At 34.3% G+C, this 18,320-nt stretch overlaps 1 protein-coding gene across 1 annotated transcript in view; it reads right to left on the bottom strand.

Annotated features, from left to right (window-relative positions):
• Nucleotides 1–18,320, bottom strand: part of LOC119693480 (transcription factor hamlet) — a 78,615-nt gene that overhangs the window by 50,724 nt on the left and 9,571 nt on the right. The gene's annotated exons all lie outside the window — the stretch shown is intronic.

Genomic DNA, 18,320 nt, shown 5'->3' with positions numbered 1-18,320 from the left:
TAACGTCGCATCGTGACACAGCCCTGGACAGAGCCCGAGACAAATCAACTATTGAAAATTAATTGCACGATCTTTGAACCGTTGCCAAATGTTTGCGATCCCTGAGGTATTATTCTATATTTTATAAAGGACAGTCCGTAATTAAATAGGGGATTCGTGATCAATGACTCTTATTTATTGCCCAGATAAAGAAATGTTTGTTTTCGCAAGGATTATCTCACAGTTTCGAAAACGGGTACGAGACCGTTTTAAAAACGTCTCAAGTTTATTAAAATCGTAAATTAAAACGTTGCGAAATCGAGTACTCGGTTTTTTATTGCGTTTTCGCTTATTTCGCCTTTAAATGCTTTCTATAGTTGAGTTACATTATAATTGCCCGTAAATTTTCAGATGACGAACATAAATCTAGTTTTAACTCGGCGTGTAATGTTCGTATCGTGTGTTATATAAAATATATTGAATGGTTACGTCTTCCATGCGTCTGTTAGCGCAAAATCATAATAGTATGTTTTGAGCATAGAATCAATTAGAGGCACGAGTCCGCACCGCGCGTGCGCACTGCGCTACCACCGAGTTATACATAACTATACTAGAAAGAGTATTTTATTTTTAGTATCTATCTATGTATTTGTGTAGATAAATCAGCTGTCCGACACCCATAACACAGGTTCTGCCTAGCTTGGGGTCGGGTGGCCGTGTGTGAGATGTCCCCACGTATTTATTTATGTATTTATTTCTCAATGATTATTTTATAGCTCATTATACACTTTATATCAGTACTTTGAGGAGGTTATGCCAAAGATGTTGAATGATAACGTGTCGTTACGCATCATCAAAATGAGGTTGACATTAAAGTTTTATTGGTCTTAACTTTGATGGTGTAGTTGACATTCAGTTCTGTATTGAAGTAATAAATTAAATCGGTATTTAGTTAAACATGTGTAACTTAATAAGGAACATGTGAAATAAGGTCATATACTTAAGTAATTAATTATTATGACTATATTTAAAAAAGGGTATTATTGAGAATTGCATACTTTGTGACTGGTGATGATGATGACGATACGATATAAGTATCCCGATCATTGAAAACAAAAAACGCAACGTCAAATAACAATATAATTAATATAAAAATAATATTGTCATGATGATCACCATCGGGGATTATAATCGTGAGCATATGCTCATGTATACGAATTCAATAATCAAACACTCGATAAACAAAAAAATCTACATCATAATTAAAAGTATTCTAGTAGGTGCATTAGTACCTACATAGTTATTATATCTATACATATTACGTTTCTTATGAACATCTGTAGTTATAAATTATTTCACAATGTACTTGGTGATATGTTGCCGGCTACAATTGCTTAACAAGACAGATATGTTTTCATACCACTTGTTGTGATCCGAGTATTAGTTTCATGCCGAAACAAAGATGCTATAATTTGGGGGCGCCATTAGTGTGCTTCCAGTGATTGTCAAACATTGGGACTAACATAAAAAAAAAAATATATATTTATTTTTTTTTGTTTGGAAAACTAGCGACTATTACAATGTTGAGTAATACATATTAAAATAAATAACAGCTAGTCATTACAAGTTTCCACTGGTAGGAAATAAAGTGGATATTAGGTAAAAAGTCATGAGCAAGTTGCATCACTCAAATAGTAAAATTGGTAGCCTATATTTTTTATCACAATGAAGAATAAAAAACAACAGATAGGTACAAATAAGATTACATTTACATAGTTATATACTATAAGTCTACAAGCAAACAAAATTTTATATAGTGCATAATTTTCATTTCTACACTGTATCACAGTATTGGTAGTAGTTAAATAAATAAATACTTTTACTTTACTGAGTCTTCTGTCTCACCATACCATGCCTTAAGTTTGGGAACCGTCGTCTTTTACTATTGAATAAAGTGGAACGCATGCTATAGAGGTACAATAGCGGTTTGATTCACTCACTGGGAGCCGCCGTCATATTGTTAATAGTCACACTCACTCAAGATTGATGTGACAAAGTTGCATCATCTTTTGTTACATATATCTATTTCTATAGGTGAAGGTCGACGGTGATGTGAAAAGATGATCTCGTGGTACCATGGCCTAATAAGCACCCATTGTTTGAGTGGTTATTGCTATTGTATGTTTTTAATTTAGTTTCTCTGCTTTACTGGATAAGGGATGTGTTTATTAGACCCAAGCCTACGAATACGAGAGTATTTTTACAAGCATGTAAGAGGTAAAAATCTTACTTGTTATCCAAATAATTATGGCAAGAGATTTTGGTCTTGAATACGTAATATTTTCTAGATGCAGAATTTTTGGCAGGCACTGATAACTAGTTATAACTCATGAAAATAAAGTGTAATTTATTACAACTCTTCTCGTTTTTGTTAAAGTTTTAAAAAAGCGTCAGAAATCGTTTTACTACTTTTCAGTTACCGCAGGAATAAAATAAAAGTAAATTGAACCATAAAAAGTGTGACTTTAATAAAATTTTCACATAAAAAGTGAAAGTATGTATCTTTTATACGCCGCACTGGCAACACAGCCGAGGTATAATTTGGAGTAAAATAAACCTGATGGGGTATTATTATTTGCTCGAGATGGCAATGTCTCAATTATTGTTATTCTGCGTCCTCAACTGGGCCCAATTGTGACTCGTATACGCTACAATCTTGTATAAGAGTAGTATTTGAGACATAACGAGCACTGTTTGGTACAATCGACCTTGTGTTACTTTTTATATAAACAATCCTAGAAATAAGATAAAAATCTTGCGGGATTTGATGAGTTGAAAATATATCAATCTTTGTACTTTAATTAATCTTGGATAGAAAGATCTATCTTAGATGAAAAAGTAACTGTAATGAAATTTTTATTGAGCTAGGTATATTAGTGTAACACATATCTTATAATTCATTTAGCAAAATCTATAGAGAATATAAAAATATTATCAGTAGTCTGCAAAGTGGCGAGCTTCCCATTTACATTGAATCACAACTTGATCACTGACCAGCCACAATGAACCATTAACATCCGATCCAATATTGAATAACATGAGGAGTAAAATTATAAAACAATCTTCGTATAAAAAAGAACATACAATAATAAAATAATATGTATAATGGTTGCCATAAAGTGTAGCAGTGTATTAAAATTTCTTTAAAAATCCTTCAGAGTCATCATTCAACAAAAGAGAAGGGACGGTGATGATACGAGATTTTTTTTATTACTTATGAAAGCGATTTTACCTTACGCAACCTGTCTGCGAAAAGGATGGTTTTAATGACAGGACCTGACCTTATTTTTGCTTATTACTTCAGTAATTCAACCAAAAAGGTTTTACAGATATAATAAAACATCAATATTGTCAATGACGAGTAAAGTTTTATCCCCGGTATTTTATTGATGCTCAATGTATGTAAGGAAATGCCATTATGACTGATAATTTTATTAGTAAATTCTGCTTACTTAGTATCTTAACCAACATCTACCTACTAAGGTATTCATATACCTACTAAGGGTTTGTATGATTTTTTTTTAAATAATTGATTGATCATTTAAAAAAAAATCTAAACCTAAAAAAACATAAATCAACTTGTACACTTATCTTTACTGTGGCAATTTTAGACGATATCGACATACACTCTGCAATATGATTTACATAATAAGATCCAGCATTGATAAAACCATATCAAGGCGTACAAATTGTAGCTGCAATGAATACCGGCTATAATCTTTGACGTCTCTCTGACCTGTGACTTTGGAATATCAGAGAGACCCAATTACATGGAAACTTACATGACTCATGTATGGAAGCTGTTTTCCTTGTTATAAGGAAGTAAATTACGTTGAGAGTCATAATTACTAATATTTTTATGTATTTTCAAACATAATACAGCTTCAAATACAAAATCCCCTCGTAATAATCTGGATCTAATCTTTTCTCTGTTTGACAGTTTGGCAAGATACTAATAATTACTTATGAAGCTCACTGTATATTTACGCTAAAACATTATGTACAATGTACATTATATATACCTACTTGCTTTTTACTTTGATAAAACAAACTTATGTTGCCTACATAAACTATTTCCGTTTATACAACTGTCAAGAAACAAGTACTAAAATATAATATTTGTATGTAACTATTTGATAATAACATTTCCCCGCGCAAAAAGTAGAATTTTAACTAAAACCTCACGATCTTTGTCTCTTTTAAATGCGCATGTATAATTTGATTCCATTTCTGATGTATTTATGATCTAGTGCTCATACAAAATGCACGATAGTTACACAAAGTTTAGACTTAAATCGCAGAATAAGCAGAAAAAAATACCAACTTAAAATTATATTCTACACCAAGACAGCACGACAACTAATGTTTTTTTTTATTAATATCTAAATGATTCTTTCTGAAAAAATGGTCGACATTACCTTCTTAACTAAGAACATGTAAACGATTTAAAAACATAAACTAAGTTTAATTACGAAGTTGCGAAACACGCAGAAGCATTAATGAAACAATGCAATGTCATGAGATTATTCTCCATACAAAAGAGTTCAACGCAGAGCTCTGACCAAACTAAGTTCTAATTATGCCTCTTCATTTAGTACTAGTGTGTGGAAAGACAGTTAAAGTATGTATTTTTTGTTTTATTAATAAACAATATAAATAAATGGCATGAAAAGAATTAGAACGAATACATTAAAGAACTTTGCTACTACTCATCTTGTTTGTGGTGAATACTTAAATGAAATTTATTCTATTCGATAACACATAACATTTTAGATTAACAACACCTACCTTACTAAGTTTATCTAAACAAGCTAAAGCAATGTTTTTTATACCAATGTCCTAACAATCTTACTCAATTTAATTATGTACATCGTACATTACAGTAACGAGTCACCGCTTTTAAAGTATCCGTAACGTCTGCGGTTGTATTTCAGTGAGTTTACGAGCTCACCTTATCCTTTGCCCACTCTTAGTGCATTTACGTCCTTGTAGTTTATGCGATATTTTTTATTTTGTTTAAAGTCACCGACTCATCTGCTGTGTTAGTCACCACCTTGAGTTGTAGTGGAAGCTATGACTTGTTTTAGGCTATGCGCATGGTAGGACATGATTTTTAAGTCACGTATTCTGACATATATGATAAAATATATAATACTTTTGTCCGCGATTTATCGCAGTAATACCTATGTCATATTTCTGCGATAAAAATATTGCGATAGAAAAACACATTCACACAGCTTTGAGTCTGAGCCACACTCTGAGTGGCGTATCTACTGTATGTACTAACGTAACATTTATACAGGGTATTTCTACGACTTAAAATAATCGACGACCGAATGGCGTAGTGGTTAGTGACCCGACTACTGAGCCGATGGTCCCGGGTTCGATTCCCGGCTGGGGCAGATATTTGTTTAAACACAGATATTTGTTCTCGGGTCTTGGATGTGCCCGTAAAATGGCAATAGGCCCGCCCCCTATTACATTGGGACTAACATAACACTCTGGCGAAAAGTGGGTGCAGCAATGCACCTCTGCCTACCCCGCAAGGGAGTACATTAGTACAAGGCGTGAGTGCGTGTTTTTTTTTTTTTTTTTTTTTTTTTTTTTTTTTTTTTAAATAGTCGTCAACAATTACTTGTACATTTCTTTGGTATTAAAATCTCATATTTAAATATACATATAAATCCTTTATTAAATAAAGATATACAATTTCAATCCGACATGAATTTAGTCACGACGGTTGCTAATCAAGATGGAGTATCTTTTAAACATACTAATTTATGATTGTCAATATGAGTGGCTTCAAACAAACCGACAAAACTATTTAGCATACAAAAGTGTTCTTTATGTCTATTTAAATAGCGATCACATCATTTGAGTGAAAGAAATCGTGATCACGGTAGCCAAATCTAGGGGTCATGGAGATCAAACGTGGTTAAAAACTGATATTACAGATTGTTAAAGAATGTGGTACACTTAAGTGCATCAATCGTTTATAAATAATGAGATTTGACTATACATTATACTTATACATATTCTATCAGTTACCTATACCTTATGTTGCAGGGGTTGTTTGTGAGCTTTATGTGTCTAACAGTATTTGACAGATAATTATTTGTGACATTAAAATATTATTCATTCCGACTGTACTCATCAGCCTACGAGTAAACGAGACCTAATGTCCGGACGTATTGCGTCTTACAAAAGATACTCACACGCTTACGGTCAATGTTAATGGTTCATATTAATTTCAAATTATTAGCTACTGGATAGTCAAGTGATTCAACAGGAAATGTTATGAGATTAGGATGTAACGATTAAATTCTGATAGCGGTGGGCCCATTTTGGTAACCTTCTGCTATTACCGGTTATTAAATGTGATGTTGATAGATAAATTTCATTCATAATTTTAAAAGATACAAGCTTTGCATATTATTACGTCTTAGCTATGCTTTTTCATTGAGTTGATAAACAGTAACAGAAATGATAAAACATTTCTTCCTTAGACCACGTCAAAGGTCTTATACAATTACCTAAAAGTAAATTATAAATAAATTATATAATAAGTGTACCGTTATATTATTCACACACAAAAAATTAAATTCTTGTCTCAAAAAGAAAACACATGAAAAAAAAACATTCTCATTTCGTCTTTCATTAATCCGCGGACGGCATATCTGGAGCACTTTTATGTATGCCGACGTGAGCTTTCAATGTATAAGTGAAATTTAAAGCCCTTGGGTTTCAGATTAATTTGGCAAGTACCTTTTTATTATAATATTAAATGTGCTGTCACTAAAATCAGTGACAAAATTAAAAGACCAATATTATTATTGAAAAATGATGAGACTTGTGATCAATTTATGATTTGAAAGAAGCTACAAAAGCATTTACCTAAGTCCTAGTCTATGACAATTCAGCCAATCAAAGCACTGAATGTCATACTTAAGCTCTGATAAATATACGTCTTGGGACTTAAACTGGGAGTGACAAATATGCTTCATAATTTTCATATTACAAGAGTAGGAACTCAGTACTCTAATGTATGTAAGTAAGTTGCATTTCATATTTAACTGCATTATGTACAGTCATTTATTACACTGCTTCCTTAAATATTTGACGATTTACCGAGATCCTTGTGGGCTTTAATGTTGCTTAAATGGGCGTAAGAACTTGAAATTACGCAGTAAAAATCTAGATTTATTCTCTCAAGTGCAAACTTGGCCTTAAGATGGGCTTAAACTTATTATTGGAACAAGGTATAAAAGTTATGATTGCATTTATAGTACACTTGCTGGTTGATATGGAGTATAAAAAAGGAGTATAATCCTGTAATCAGGTTATTTTTACAACAAAAAAATATATTTTTAAACCACGTCCACTTCACATAAAAAAACGTAATTTTTTAGTAAGCCTAAATATATATTTAGTCTGTTCATATTTTCTAAATATAATGGTGAATAATTTAAGGCTTGCTTATGTTACATCTGCGCTCATATTAAATTTATTCATTACGATGTGCGAATTAGGATAAATAGGTAACAAGTTACAAAGGCTGCCAACCTAAAGTATGGATTTTATGACCCCCTATGAATGAAATAAATCTCATCGGAAACGAGATGATATAATATATCATTTATTTATTTATTGCAGCCACAAAGTGTTGTGTGAACGGATGTGATTCAAGTTCGACCAATTACAAGTAACAAATTTATGTGGAGCATAATTTTATGATACCTTATAGTAGGTGTGAACCATATTTCGATATGATTCTCAAAGATTTATTATGTAATTTAATATAAACGCAAGATTTCCCCTAGTATAATGCGAATGGAATAAGACAGATACTATTTTACAATTAAAATTTAATATAAATTACATTACAATAGCTGCCGTACGAGTATAAGGCATAAGTCACCAGGCTAGTAAAACATCAAACCCTAATGAATAAAATGAAATGATGATCGACAAGACAGATGCTATCGACAGTAACCGAATACGACCGATACGCAGTTATCTCTTCCGATGAGATTTAAATCCGCTCGGGCGTGGGAAAAGATCCCACAGACTATTGACCTTCACACAAAGTTAATCTGTGAATTGATACGGCGTTTGATGAGTATGCACTCTTATATGGTTGTCGAAATTTAATCTCTTGGCTTATTGCGAAGTTGATAGCTGGCGGCCTTTCTTTGAATGTTTTTTTTGTATCACGGATCTTTGCTAAAATGGATTTTAATTACATTCTTGAGAATTGTAGAGAAAAAACGAAAGCATTTCAGACATCTGGAATACAAGTGAATTTAAACCTGTAGCCTACATACTATAATCCTTAACATTCTATTAACCCGTCGATAAAATCAAAAGGCCATTCAAAAACAACGTTTTTCTTTCCAAATTATTTTATTCGAACTTAGAGAGTAATTGAAGTGGAAATACATTCCAATTAAATCGCATACGGGACCCCGGTACGTACGGTCTCGCAGCTTGTAACAAATTGGTCTGTGACATCGCTGGCTGGGTGGTCTGTGTCCCATCTTCCGTCGTAATTAACATACTTTCTTTTAAAATACTCTGTGTGTTTGCATGCATTTATGTTTGTTGAGGATATGCTAAAAATGCGCTTCTGAAATTATTGTACTTGGAAGTTTAGTATCATGATATTTCGATATATAATGTAATGTACCTACATTGCATGAATAATCAATGTAAAATATAAATAAGTACTTAAATTGTATTTTTCCAGCTGTAAAAAGCAACAATATTTAGCAGATTATATTTTTTTCCCTAGACAAGTTCAAGGTGTAGAGAAGATTTTAAAAGGTGGAAAGTATGAAAAGTCGACGAGCAATGTAGCCAACTATTTACACTTTGGTCACAAGAAAGCTGAACCACATAACATCAGCAATATTACAACAAAAAGTGCAACATAATTCTATACCACGTTTCACTTACCGCCTTTTATAGATAAACTAACCAATAATAGTAAACGAGAAATATTGAAAAGTGTGGAAATAATACATGAAACTGTAAGACAGTTTAAGAGCACTCTCTTTAATTGCTAGTGAAAGTTTTAGGACGTGAATTCGCCTTGGACATAAAAGTCGTTTTAGTTGACTAAGGTGCCAATACATCTTAACAAGAATCATCGATTATAGTTTCTATACGTCTACATACATACTTGTAGATTTAGAAAATCTTATACTTAAACTATTTACATCTGCAGGGTAAGCTATGAAAAAATCGGGGCTGCCTGGTTAAAGTAGAAACCTACAAAGCTCTTTAATACTATACATACATAACATTTATTGATGATATGGTAATTAATGTGATTTTAATAGAAGCGTTTTTTTCTTATTAAAGTCCTACCATTTATGAGCAGATTAACTCACTTATGTCACTCATATGAAGGTGCTGCAGATCCTGACCCAGATAGTAAATAGAGCAACTATATTGTATAGCTTTTCTAAGATTCCTCTTTGTTCCATATTTGAAAAAGGTTTTTTTAGAGATCCTTTGTAATTTAATAGACACAATGTACTTAATGTGGGAAGAGTGGCATTGAAATATTAAAAAATAAGCCTGTTTCATTGTTGATCACAAAACAGTGTTGGTGACTTTGAGTGTTGATTGATTAGGTAATTATGAATAATTACGTATACATAGATAAGGTTATTTCAATACGTTGATAAACATGAAAATATTATGTTAACGCGGAACTAACTTTATCATTTAATTAATCATATTCATTTATAGTGAAAAAAATTGAATGAAATCCTTTTCATACAATTTAATGTGAATTGAAATTTAAGTTTACAGTATCAATATAACTACGAATAAAAACAATCATAATCATTCAAGAAATCAGCGAAAAATCCGTTTTTTTGCGTATCATTAAACCAATGAAATGCGAACTTAAACCTTTTTATGGTGCGGTGAGGACCGGCTAGTAAACTTATAATTACTCTGGCGCAACGTGGTCTTTAGGATCAACGTCGAAACAATGATCTCTGAATCATCTCCGGCATCCGAGGTGAAGGCTCTATCCCCTGACCAGCCTTGCTTTCGACAAGATCAAACGATAACACTCAATCGAACATTGACCCACTAAAATTCGACTACGAAAATATAAACTAAATGGATTCATTTGTGTAACCCTTACAATCACTGGTCAACAGTAAAGGTACGTAAAAAAGTTATGCATAATTTCTAATTCCCAAATTTCGAAAATCGAACACTCAAATTAAAGGCCTTGCCTGTCGAGGGAGTTGTCAAAATGGACATAATCGATGACGATCGAAAAATACGTCGGTGGTTATGAACGATCGTTATCACGTGTTAAACGAAGGTCACTTATGTCCTTTTAAGATTGAGGTTAATGTGTACCCTTGCGATGTGTGTGCACTCAATTGTGATTTGTATCAATACATTAAGTTGTTTCAACTGGTTTGAATGTAGCATCTACTTCTGTCACAAATAAAATAAAAAGTGTGTGGAACTGGTTATGTCTGGTTGGCGATTATCCAGATGTTCCGCTGAGATAATGTTCGTTCATAAAGTTTGAATAAAAACGGTGCAGTTACATCGCCGGCGCACGCGTCTATTGCCTCAACTGATGATTGAGCGAGCGAGCTCTATGTAGGTAACAGACATGAATCAATAAAATCCTTTTATTATTTTAAATTAATTTATATTATTATATGCACTGATAAATAAAATTAATTATACGAGTAAGTCTAACCTTTAGTAATGGAATGACACCTCGTTTCTTGTGTAGCCCTATAAAATGTATTAATTCGTATTAATTCGAAGTACTAACATATGAAAATAGACAGGTTTTATACGCAAGTATCATAAAGAAGCTGTCGATTTTAATTGACAATACGTATTTCTAAATTCTAAAGATAAAATCTAAATTTAATCATGTATTAAATGAATTTTCAATAAATAGGATAAAATGTTGCATGTGTGTGTACTCGGTATGTCTATTTGTTTCTTATATCAAAGATGGCATGCCCCAGGGCGATGTTTCAAAAATTGCTTATCGCATGCCATCGTCGGACAACACTCATTATTTGGCTACTCCGAAACCAAATCTTACTTCGAATCTGTAGATATAATGTTACGATTACAGAAAAGAATAATGATTATAAGTAGGTATATGTACAGGTAACTAAGTTAGGTGATGTAAGGTTATTTAGTAGTTGTTACTATTATGCACCTATAAAAATAAAAACGACATAAGATATTATAATCTTCAGAACTGAAAACCTAAACTGTACCAGTAGCTTTAAGTCAAAATCAAGATATATTGAATAACTCTTCACTTGACCGAATTCAATACTATTTCTGTCAATATCTAACGGTGCAAAAACCCCTTAGTTTCATCGTAAACCATTGTAGTTTATGCAGTATAAATTCTCTAGATATTCAAATCGGAGAGTGACTTACCTTATGAGCCATGATATATGACGTAAGCCTGCTATAACTCTACAACGCTCTGAATACACTGATGTGCTTCATGTCTTTGTCACATCTTTGAAAGATAAGATTTAAGGATTCACTGTACACATACCAGTTCATCCCACATAATTCCCACAAAATTGCAATAACCCTGTGCCCCATGCCATTGATGAACATTAATTTCAATCTTCACTTAAAATATTTAGGATGGTACTGGATGGTACGAAATAACTGTCAAACATGAGATTTACTTGTCATGACATCCAATTGACATGTATGAAATTTTGAGGTCTTACTGCCCGGGTTAGTGAGTAATTAGTTTATTTTTTTAATGCGTTAGTATAGTTAGTAATTGTGTAAAGATGCTACGATTCAGCTATTAAATGACAAAACATACGCACAGTTTCAAAATAATTATATAGCTACGCGGAGAATACAATGAAAAGTTAAAATTAAACGACAGAACTGCGAGCAAGGTCGATTGTTAATTTTGCATATAAAACAATTTGTCAGTTAATTTCTGAAAAACAAAAGATAAAGAAGGTGTTATTTCGCATGACACCGCTATCTCAGTTTGAAATCTGTAGTACTTTATGCAATGTATCTTGGTTACTGTAACAGCTATTGTGCTATGAAATGATCTCTGCATCTCAAGGTGAAGTTTTGACAAGCATAATTGGTTCTCTATTGCTCGGCGTCTGCTGGTGAAGACAAATCGTTAACTTTATTTGTTGATGTGCTTAATTGAATAGAATTAATTCACATTCTTTGAACAGAATGATTTCATATAATTATAGTATCAAAGCCAATTTCAAGCTTTGTAAGAAATTTCTTATAAAGAATATTCTATCTATCTACTACTATTGAAATCACTAGTGGTGTTAGTTTTATACTTTAGCTATAGTAGGTATTTATTAAGACAATTTAAGTTTAATGCTAGACAAAGTTGAACTAAATACGTACTTATGCATAATCTTGCTATCTCTACTAAATGCTAATCTATGCGATATGCATCAAACAACACTCGATAGTATTTCTAATGCGGCCATTTCGCGCCTTCTCACAACATTATGAACCTTAAAGCTTCAATAATAAGATCGATAAAGCTTTTATTATGAGGAAATATACGTGCAATTATTACTATCGACATTTTATGGCGTAGAGGACACACCTCGACTCATTTATTGAGTGAGTTCGTGCCTCGTTTAGTATCTAAACATAGGCATGTGGGGTTCTGAATCAAGCCAACTCCGCAGATATACTTTATTAACTGTCAATTTATGAAACTGTTATTTAGATTCAACCCAGTTTTGTTTACCATCAAACATAGTCATTCGATTGTACTCAACATTATTTAGTGTTTACTTTGTGGCAAGTCACCAAAGCGTAGGAAGCCGAAAAGCTGTTTAAGGGCGTGACTAGTCATCTCGACTATCAGAACTGGCCGCGCCACTCTCTGGTCTAGCCCTGCGTCTGGCTGGTTGCGACATGGTGCAAGCTCATTGTATGTTAAGCGGCACTCCGTCTTTCACGCCCGTCCTGTGACGCCAACGCCGATTTATAAGACGATGCCAATGATGAAATATGTAGACAAGACATGCCTTTGATATATCGCGTTTGTTAGGCGGTGCTATGTGTTAAAAACATTGTTAGCTGTTAAACCTGTCCAGCTGTGATTTCTGTCGCGTTTGGAATTATTTCCTTATGCGGCCTCTCATAATATCAAATGTGTATCATAAATAACTTTTGTCGTGTCTGATATGTGTGCATGTTCTTTGGCCCAAGCCCGTTGGGACATTAGACGTTGCACGCGACTAAAGCTATTTTACAGCGACGGCTTTGCTTGACGGAATCAAATCTAGAATCTGCATTTACAATGCTGTTGAAATAGAGAGAGATAAGAATGTTATCGTGCTTGTCCGTCGGATTTTCACCGAGATAACTCAGGCACTGTAACTGATACTCGGGATTTATGGTCTAGATAAACTTGCGTCAATGTTCGGAGTTTTGACCCTCACGCCGTGATTTAAGATGTGCCATTTCCTCGCTTTTACATACGAATTTGTGTCATATTTTGATTTGATGACACTGTAGGTAATTCCTGAAGGGGCGGTCAGAGGTCCGCTTTTCGCTGTACATTAGTACTCAATGGATAGGTCGCGAGTAGTATTTTTGTTTTTAATCAATCATATTTTGATTTGATAATCACTTAATTTTGATTTCATTGAAAAAAACAAGATTTAAATACGACTATATAATGGTGAAGATGATTTTATTGGCACTTTCAAACTTTAATTGATAAAATCTGAGCCAAATTCCTGAGCGGCTTTATTTAAATATCTAAATAGATTCATTCATTGATTTTTCGTTGAGTCACCTAGTCAAAGGAGCGGAGTAGACCGTTGATTGTTCTGCTAGCCTTGTTTGTAATGTTCGATACAGGGGGCCGGTTTCATCAGCTCGGAGTAACAATGGGCAGCGCTGCCGGTGGATCGAGCGCCGAGCGGCGCCGCGGGCGCGCGCTCACCTCTGACCCTACCCGCGCCCCCGCCCGCCTCGCCCCCGCCGCCCCCCGGCCCCCGGCCCCCGACGGCGACACGTGCTCGCTCCCTCCTCAACGCTTATTGGCTCAACGAAAGTGAACACTCATTGTGTTGTAATAGCCACTATGTTAAGACTCTTGCCTCCAAACAAAACATGCCTGCATTGTTCCGAGATTGAATTAGTTTTTAGGTGATGAGGTCTCCGAAGGCTCGCGGCGGCCGATATCAATCTTTTCGCGGCTTGCGCAACCGCCTGATATTTTAATAACGTCGGGCGGTTTACGCAGTTGTATTTGTTACTGCGTGACCGTTTTCAGTGTAGGTAATATCTGTGGAAATGCGATCACGTACGGCCTTCGACCGTTCCGCGACAATGCTTCGTAGTATTAGTTTCTAGCATTGTTCTGTGACATTTTAGCCTTGCTAATGACGAGCAATTTTGATGTCGAAAGAACATATAGGCTCAGTTTAAATTGCATTTTAATTTGCTCCAAATAACTTTAGATGCGTTTAAGTTGGCTTCGAAATTGGTATCGCGAACAATAAAACGTGCATTCCTGTTTTATACAGAAGAGTAGAAATTTGCAAATGAGAATCGAGTCCGTAGCATTTAAGCGTCCAAGGGTAACGGCTCGCAGAATTTAAGCTGCTCTCTTTTTATCATCGCGCCGCGTACGATTGTCGATCGGTCGATGTCAAACCGGCTGTCAAACTGACAGAGACTGTCGAAGATGTCAACATCCAGATCTGTGAGAAATAGCGCACGTCACGAAGTGTCAACTGGGATGAACGTCAAGCGACGCGTCCGAGAACCGGGAGATTACTGGCCAGTGATTATAGTTCCTAAATGTCAGTGTTCGATTAATAAGAGTACCAACAACAAATTGAATTTTGAGATAAACATCCTGTACAATTGATTTGGAACTTTCTAGAAGGAAGTTTCGGTGGCTCCTTATTTTGAGCTCGGTTGTAATGGACTTTCAAATGGCTTGTCTGGTGCTGCGGGCGCAGAAAGCTCCGTACAAATTGAATCGGGCGCAATCGCGAGATGTCATCTCTCCACCGATCTATTATGTGGTTTCGACGTGATGAAAACCATTTTTGTTTCGACTGTACTTTTTTCGTTAAGCTGGAGTTGTGTATGACTTGTATGACTGTTTCATGTCATATGTCTTTTGGGTAATGTCTTGATTATGTACCAGTTTGACGTTATATATGTTCATTATATATATAGATATGATATTATCCAAATCCAGTACAAGGTACATTAAGCAAACAGAATTTGAAATGTATCACCCCTTCTGTATTGAAATGAATGATTATTATATTACACTTTATGTAACGGTATCAACAACAATGGGTTCTTCTAACAAAACATTGTAAGTACGTTTGATGATTTGTTTGTTATATTAAAATTGACTTGAATGCGATCTAGCATCACGTTTCAATACGCCATTCAGCGTAACACGTTTAAGCTAATTTATAGCTTCGCAATCATCCTTGTCAGGTTTTCGTCCATTCTGGGATGTTTAATGTCTATAAATCTTTTTTTGAGCTCCCAAGTTCAAAGATGAGGCCGCTACTTTGTTAATTTCGTCAATTTAAATAACTAGTTAAATCGAAACCATTAGACAAGAGGATATGTCTAATTGCGATCATTTATTCGGTAGCGGGTTCACGATGTAAGAAGTAATGAATAGCCCCCGCCCCGCCCCTTCCAATTGCTTTTCGTAAGACTGTGATTTTTTATTAAGAACATATTTAATGTAATAGCTATAGATCGAATTAGATAATCCATCGATTAAGAACAAAATATATGGCAAATGTAATCGATTTATTGATGGTGTTGGTACCTACTCTACTGTTTTGCAATGTGCATTATTTTTAAGGTATCGATTTTGAAATATTTTTCTTTCATTACATTTTATCGCATAAAAGGATACGTATTAAGGACAAATATGAAGCTAATTTTAAATTTTAAGATGATATCAAATCTTATCTTACAATATCCCGCTACTATTATTATTATAGAAAAGATTACCTATTTTAGTCGGATGAGTGGCTCCGGAAAGTATAAATGTGCTTAACAAATTCGGTTTCACATTGTAATTAAGCGTAATTCAACTTGATTTTCATCCGGTCGGCAGATGGATGGGTATCAACAAGTTGAACAAGGTCGAGATTAAAGTATGTATGCAGACAACATAGGATTTCTTATCTGCACTTAATATACAATAATTTGAGGTAGGTATGTTATGTTCAGATAATAAATCCTATATTGTGTGGGCCTGTACGGTGTAGGTACGTATAATGTAGAATAACGATACTTTACACTAGTTGAACCATATCAGACAAAACAGTTGCTCCGTTTTCAGAAATATACCTATACTAATAACAGTATCAAGTAGTGCGACTAACCAACAAAATACCATGTCATGTTTATTTACCTAAATAATTTTGAGCCTTTCAATGTCAACAACACAAGTTTTTAATCGTTCTTATGAATGTGATGTCACATCCGATTAATTTCTTCTAAATGTGTCACCTAAGTGATAATGGTTAACTATATTGTTTATGTTAATGGGTGTTTATAATTATTCAAACAAAAATGTGATGATGAGACCGGATGGCATTTGGTAATAGTCGACAAATTGCCATTTATCCATCCGGGAGGTAACACTCATATACATAATTTACGACTAATTATAAGTTACTTCAGTCATAGATTTTGTTGCTGTGCTTCATTTGATTAGAAAAAATAATCTAAGGTTAACTGTTATGCAATTAATACACTTTTATTGTGAAATCATAAATTATAGATTAGAGTATCGTTAAATGCCATGTGAGGTATTGTTGCTCTTTTAGATACATTTATGAACCTTCAGGACTTAATAATTGAATTTTAAAACAAGATGTTGGTTGCTTGGTTTTATTTACTACTAGCTGTTCCCGCGAGCTTCACTACGCCTTAAAAAGTTTCCTGTGGGAATTCCAAGATAAAAGTAGACTATGTGTTAATCCAGGGTGTCAGCTAACTCCATACCAAATTTCATTAAAATAGGTTCAGCCGTTATGACGTGAAGAGGAAACAAACATACACACATATACTCACAAACTTTCGCATTTATAATATTAAGTTTAGTAGGATTATTTAAGTGCAGGAATGCACCTTTTCCTACACCGAAAGGGAGTACCTACACAAGTACAGAGTGTGAGAGGGATTATGTTTTATACCAAGCCCCAAGCAGAAAGCAGATTTAATATCTTGTCTAAATAGCATCCTCATATTATGCTACTTTTGTAGCGTAAAATGCATGTCATTCTTCAAAGACTTATTAGACTGCTAATCGTATGGTATCTCTAAATCAGTGTTTAGCTGGTCGAGTGAGCACAATACCTCAGCGATCGCATCAGAATCTCACATCAAACCAAAATTGAACTTAAACTCGTGGGAAAATGGGCTCGATTTGACTGCCTGGGTTAAGTTTGCAGCATAAGTGTTGGGAACTGTTCGCACGGATTGAAACATATGGGAAGATAGAACAAACACGAATGTCAAGATGCGTGTTGCGTCACTATTGTGTTGCAGTTTGACATTCGTCGTGTTGTGATGGTACACCCGAGTCCGCGTTGTTCTATGGTGATGGTTTATGGAAGCTCTTTACAATATTATAATACAGTATTGAAATTTTTAAAAAATTTTTATCATGTTTCCATCATCCGAAACAGCTTATTCAGTTATTAAGATATTTTAAAATTATTGATGGAACTTAAAATAAAATTGTATTATTATAAGTTTGCTATATTCACAATTAATTAAAGCGCTTGCTACAGGTATGTAGGTAAAAAAAAATATTAAAAAACACGCACTCACGCCTTGTACTCCCTTGCGGGGTAGGCAGAGGTGCATTGCTGCACCCACTTTTCGCCAGAGTGTTATGTTAGTCCCAATGTAATAGGGGGCGGGCCTATTGCCATTTTACGGGCACATCCAAGACCCGAGAACAAATATCTGTGTTTAAACAAATATCTGCCCCAGCCGGGAATCGAACCTGGGACTATCGGCTCAGTAGTCAGGGTCACTTACCACAACGCCATTCGGTCGTCGTATGTAGGTATTAATAATCATATGCATAATGCATAATTTTATTATAACTAAACAAATTTATTTTACATAGGTAGGTACTAACTATAGGAAAACAATAAGAAACTTAGAACTTTTTCTGGCCTATAAAATTCCTTTCACAAGCGATCGAACGACATCAAGTGCCATCG

This window comes from Plutella xylostella, chromosome 3 (genome assembly GCF_932276165.1).
Source record: "Plutella xylostella chromosome 3, ilPluXylo3.1, whole genome shotgun sequence".
Classification (NCBI taxonomy): Eukaryota; Metazoa; Arthropoda; class Insecta; order Lepidoptera; family Plutellidae; genus Plutella; species Plutella xylostella.
This window is presented reverse-complemented; position numbering and strand designations above follow the sequence as displayed.